The sequence below is a fragment of the Schistocerca americana genome, chromosome X (assembly GCF_021461395.2).
Source record: "Schistocerca americana isolate TAMUIC-IGC-003095 chromosome X, iqSchAmer2.1, whole genome shotgun sequence".
Classification (NCBI taxonomy): Eukaryota; Metazoa; Arthropoda; class Insecta; order Orthoptera; family Acrididae; genus Schistocerca; species Schistocerca americana.
Window position 1 is genome coordinate 801211290 of NC_060130.1, and position 6404 is coordinate 801217693.

The window sequence follows — 6404 nt, forward strand, 5'->3', positions numbered from 1 at the left end:
GGAAATCTGCAGTCCCATAGCATCGCTGTTGCGATATACGAAAAGTGCGAGTTTTTATTTCTTTTTAACTTTTTATCAGGCGGCGCTGTGGAAGCGTATTAAATTCGTACTGAAAGTCAAGGAATGCAGCTAATACCTGGGCTTCGCTGTTCCTCACCTTCAGGAACTCATGAACGAACAGAGCTAGCTAGGTTTCAGGTGACAGGTTCCTACAAAATACATGTTGATTCCCATACAGGAATTTATTAGTCACTATTATAAATCATCATAACTAAAGCCAAAGCAGATTCCTTAATTCTACAGGAAAGTGACGTGAATGAGATAAGTTTGTAGCTCTGCACACACGTCCTACGCCCTTCTTAAAGATGTAGCTAACGCACCTGGAAACTAAGAACAGAAGCGTGAATGTATCAGAAAACTTTAATAGTCGTAGCCTATTGCTCACATCAGCGTGACCGACCGAGATGCCGTAGTAGTTAGCACAATGGACTCGTATTCGGGAGCACTACAGTTGAAAATCGCATCCAGCATCCAGATTTACGTTTTATGTGATTTCCCTAAACCGTTCGACGCAAAGGCAGGGATGGTTCCTTTGCAAGGGCAGGGTCGATTTCCTTCACCATCTTTGACACAATCAGAGCTTGTGCTCCGTCTCTAATGACCTCTATGTCGACGGGACGTTAAATCAAATCTTGCTTTATATTAGCGTGACATTCTTAGCTCCTGCAGTCATTAACAGTGAACTCATTACGGAATAGGCAGGTTAGAAAGATCCTGAGTTCTTGTGCCATGTCTCTTTTAACTTGGAAACAGCTTCAGCTATGATAACAGCGAAGCATCTCTCAATGGTTAATTGTTTTCTGCTGCGACGCTCAATACGTACCTGTGTGGACTCTAGGTGTGAGTTCTCCGCGGTTTGCCTGAATATCTTTAGATCAGTGTCATGATAATTCTTTCAACAGGTCGTGACTGATTTATTTGATCATACTTGTACATTTGGTGTACAGCTTGTCTGTGGCCTCAGAATAATGTGCTGTAGTGGTTTCCTTCCTTTGTTAAATACATCCTGTATCTCCGTCTCTAATGACCTGGTCGTGGACGCGACGTTACTCCCGAAGCTTCTTTTATTCCTCATTACCTCTACGCCAAAAGCTAAACACGCCCTCTTCTGTCTGTAATATTATTCATTGGCGTTTGGAGGGTAACAAAAGAAGAAAAACACTTTTCCTGTTGCCCAGTACCCTGGGCGTACATTGTCCGACAACTAGAATTATTTTTAAGTGAACTTGCTTTCGTCAGGTCTAGACGCGTAGCGTTTATTTGTGTAGTAAAACGAAACAGAAAAACAAAAGACAGTTTGAGCATACAATGCAGTCTTCAACGGCCAAGATTTGCTTCCTTGGTGAATTTTGTTTTATGCGCACTAGGCCGTGATCCATGTTAATATTTAAGAAGGCACGTGGGAGAAGAGATCTCATTTTCCTAATTCTCCCAGCTTTTTGCTACGATGTAGAAACAGCTCGACAACACCGAATTTTCTGTGGTCGAAGGGAAGCTTCATTTCAGCAGCTACACATCGGATCTACAACTGCAGAGTCAGTGCTGCTCCGAGAGCGCATCTAATTCATGCGACGCGATATGGCCACTGTGAATTGTAAGTTAATGAATAGAGCTACATATTTTCCTCAATAATATAAGCTCCACAACATACGCCTGTGAGAATTCGCCATCTTACGCAGCGGTCTCATGGTGTCACGAGCCGCCCATTCCTGAGATACGTGGCGTTCCACTTGCTGAAGTTCTTTAAGCTTGAAACTGCGTTCTGAGTCTTTATTGCATCTGAAGCTGTCTCCGACATTAGGCCCATACGACAAGGACGCAAAAGACAGTTTGCGAGCAACTCGAATATCGTAGTGCACAGTCTTCTTTATGCCTGTAGGAAATTGGTTCTCCAAGAGAAGCTGACATGGAAAGAATATAACAGATATTACAGGCAGATAACTACAGACATTAAAGCACTTTATCCATCGGCAGACGGAAGTGAAAGAAGAAAAAGTATTTACGGATACCCTTGTTCACATATTTGGGATTCATGGACATCATCAGCCACTAATTGTAAATCGTCTTCCTCCCAAGTATTATGCTTCTCACCATCTTTTCATTGGTAGACCTATCAATCTTACCGTTGGAGTGTTAGTATAGAATGGATTTTGAGATCCTCTTTGAGCTCGTTCGCTGCGGATGGTTTCTCCATGTGTTCTGGTAGTTCTGAATATAATGTATGGTGGGTTCAATTTTAAGTTCCTTCAACGCATCTTCGTTCCTTTAGTGCACCCATTTGGTGTAACGAGCTGTCTTTATTGTCCAGGCTTCACTGCCATAGTACAGCTCTTGCTAAGGTCCTATAAAGGCTGGTGTGTTCCTGTGTAAACGAAGGTTTCATTAAATTTTTAAAGATACATCGTTTTTGTCTGCCTGGTTGCTTTTTCAATTAGGTCTGATCTTCCATAAACATTAGTTTATAGCCTAAATATGTGAATGTGTTCACTGTTTCAACTTTTTTTTTTTCAACGTATCTTATTTTGTACTTGGAATTTTTTCAAGAGGTCCAAAGCTTCTGATTTTTCGATATTGATGTCCATGCGGTATTTCGTTGATATAATCTGTATATACTGTACAGAACGCTGTAGGTTGTTTTCTGAAGATGCTACAACAGCTAAATCATCTGCGAAGTATACGCACGTTAGTACTATAATGCAGAACAAAACCGGATTTCATGCCGGCCTGAGTGGCCGAGTGGTTCTAGGCGCTATAGTCTGGAACCGCGTGACCGCTACGGTCGCAGGTTCGAATCCTGCCTCGGGCATGGATGGGGGACTGATGACCTCAGAAGTTAAGTCCCATAGTGCTCAGAGCCATTTTGAACCGGATTTCATCAAAAAGATATTGAAGTTACGGTTAATTCTTATTTAACAACATGTGTCAGACTTGTGTAGTAGTGAATACCAGCGACTAAAACCGTCGTTGGCAAAGACTTATTCAGAATAATGCTCCACGCGGGTAATACGCTGTGGCACCTTTCCTCATCAACTTGTCGCATCTGCGCGCTCAGGCAATCCCATCAGCGGGCAGCTAGCAGCTGCGCGGCGCCCAGCAGCGAGTGACGTCACGCTGACGTGGCGACCGCCTGTTGTCCGTGCGTGTAGCGATCCGTAACTGCATTGTTTCCAATTGATTCCTGAGCATGAGGAGCTAGCAGCGCGTATCTGCGACCGTGCTAATGGATGAGAGGCAGTTACGGCCTACACTGCCATCGCAGTTATTGCCCGACCACCCCCAGAGGCATCTGACTGTGCACATATTTATTCTGATTATATCTGAAACCGGAGACGGAAATTGTTCCAAAAAATTGTTTTCGCAGTTGATGCTTCCGCACGCATCGTCACTCCGACGACCAAAGCATTACCGGCAGATCACCGAGTTTTTCGAGAGAGTTTTTAACATGTCATACATTTCTCTACAGTTAGCAATTACTAATTCGAGGGTGGAAAAGAATTATTAGCGGTACAGTAACATCCATTCTATAACACTGAACTTTTTGAAACACATTCAGGCACTGTTGTTACAAATACGATTACTCTTACGCAGTGCTTCAGCCCACAGTTTCAGACACTGAGAAATATTAAACGACCAGGTTCGAATTGGAAAAGCTCTCGAGTGGCGGTTACAGATGTAACGACTCCCTTGGACTCATGTTGACGCCCGTTCGCCTCTGTTATGTAACCGAATAATGGCTAGGATTCAGATTTTGCTTCACCATCTACGTTTGTATTTACCAACATAGATTTCGCTATATACCGAAGGGCACTTACTAAGATCACATGTTTCCACTTCTGTTTCTTCCACGTGAAGCAGGTGGAAAAAATTAGTGGCTTTACTGTTCCAAGTGTGTTCTGGCTTCCACGATTTAATCGCCTTCATTCTCATTCTACTCTACTGCTCGCATACCGCAATGCGAAGAGTGGTAGCCAGCAACAGAGCAGGCGAACATCATCGATGAATCTGTACGCCGGCTGAACGACCGCTGATGTTCTACACATCATTCATTATGTCGGTTTGTCCGCATCCCTATAAACGTATACGTTCCACTACTACCATAATAACCTCAGATATCCGATAAGCCAAAAATAAAGTGAAGAACAGAAAAACAGAAATATTTCGTATACAAGTTCCTATCTCCAGCTTACGGTGATGTGAGAATATGGTGACGGGAAGTGCAACCAACAATAAATATCCGTGACGATCAATCCCCTGTCACGCATAAGCCTATAAATGCACAAAATGGACCAAAGGAAAATACGGGTGTATTAGTTATAAATAATAATACCTTGGCCAACACGAATAGATCAGTCAATATCTCCTAATGCATTCTTTTAAGACCGTTGTGTCTGATTCAGATTTTACTAAAATCGCTCGGTTTATTGCCTGGCGAAGGAAAAGGACACTCCAATTATCTAGAAAGAGGAAAAGCAGGGATGTTGGAGTTAATATGCCATCTAAGACGAAGTCGTCAGAGAATGAACACAAGATATGATCGAATTGGACAAGGATGAGGCAGCAAATCATTCTTAACGTTGCTTAGGTAAATTCAGATTATTTAGGGAAATTACAGAAAACCTACACCAGAATCTTCGAACGGAAGTTTGAATTCCGCTCCTCCCGACTTCGAGTCTCGAGTTTTAATCACAATGCCAAATGGCTTGGAGCGCACACCTAGACACGGGTCCCTCTGTATTCTCTGCCAGTAATCATATCAATATGAACGAAGCTGATACATCATCCCGGCAACAAAGGAGTGCGTGCTTTCACAACTATGAATTCATTTCCAAACAGCTGACCATATTCGAAGATAGGAATAAGATAGTTTAGGAGCAACTGCAACCATAGAGAATGGCAGCACTTTGGTGCTATTCACAATTTCTTTCCACGAGGTGGATGCCTTCTCCAGACTAATGCGGTATTACTAGCATCAAGCACCCTCACACAACTCGCTTGTCTCAACGTGCAACTAAACTGTTGTATACTGTTGTCAGATACTGATTAGTCCGTTGTTTGAATAACAGCGTAGGTGAGGTGGAATTTGGTGACTATATCAGCATTTACCTAAATGACAGTGATAAAATTTATGAAAATCTGCTTTCCGGTGTCAGGATCTCATTAGTGTAGAGGTAAACGTTCTAATTGGAGCTAAAAGTTTCTGAAGTGAATATCCAAATATGAGAAATAATTACCAATTGCAAGAAAGTTATATATCTGTGCGTAACTGCCAAAGAGTAGGGCACAAGTCAATACTGACAAGGACAATCTCATATTTTGCCTTGCTTGCATCATCAACGTATACTGTTGTGAAGTAAAAATATTTATTCGGATAAAGAAACAGGTGTAATATAGGAGTTGGACGAAAATATGGAAGCCTCGTGCGAAATGCAATGCTTGAACACAAATGCAGCTATCCAACCCTGCAGGTTGCGCTGCCGTATTTGACCACGATCGGCACCTGTACAGTGTTGTCAATTCATTGCAAATGTCAGCGGTGGGCAGAAAGAGTAGTTGTGAGTGCATTATGTTGGAGCTAAGTGAATTCTAATATGAGCAAATTGTTGGTGCACGTAAGCTGGGTGCTTTCGTAACCAAGGGAGCCGAAATGTTTGCTGTTTCAAGAGGCACCGCATACAGCAGGAAACCAGAAAAACACCATCTGCTAAGTCACGACGCGTACGGAAGTGTGCGTTGAAGGATCGTGGCATACGGTCACACTGAAGAGGATATGTGACGAAAAATAACAGGACTACAGCTGCAAAAGTCAGTGCAGAATGAATGCCGCACTCGGCAACCCTGTCAGCACCAAAACAACATTAAGGGAACTCCACAAGCAGGCCGAGCTGTAATTACAAAACCATTCATCAAAAATGGCTCTGAGCACTATGGGACATTAGTCCCCTAGAACTTAGAACTTGTTAAACCTAACTAACCTAAGGACATCACACCATTCATCAGTGATGCAAATACCCGTAACAGGAAAACGTGGGATCGACACTACAAAAGCCGGACTATGGACCAATGGAAGAATGTCGCTTCGTCGGGTGAGTCTCGTTTCACACCGTTTCCAAATTTTGGCCGGGTTTACGTCCTAAGAGCGGAATATGGCGGGGGCTCGCTGATGATTTGGTTCATAATGTCTCTGAGCACTATGGGACTTAACTTCTGAGGTCATCAGCCCCTAGAACTTAGACCTACTTAAACCTAACTAACCTAAGGACATCACACACATCCATGCCCGAGGCAGGATTCGAACCTGCGACCGTAGCGGTCGCGCGGTTCCAGACTGTAGCGCCTAGAACCGC

At 43.2% G+C, this 6404-nt stretch overlaps 1 non-coding gene across 1 annotated transcript; it reads left to right on the plus strand.

Moving 5' to 3' along the window:
* Positions 1–2782: 2782 nt before the first annotated feature.
* On the plus strand, positions 2783–2866 carry Trnas-gga. The gene is given in 2 exon segments: positions 2783–2822; positions 2832–2866. It is a non-coding gene; the product is annotated as a tRNA-Ser (tRNA).
* Positions 2867–6404: the final 3538 nt, after the last annotated feature.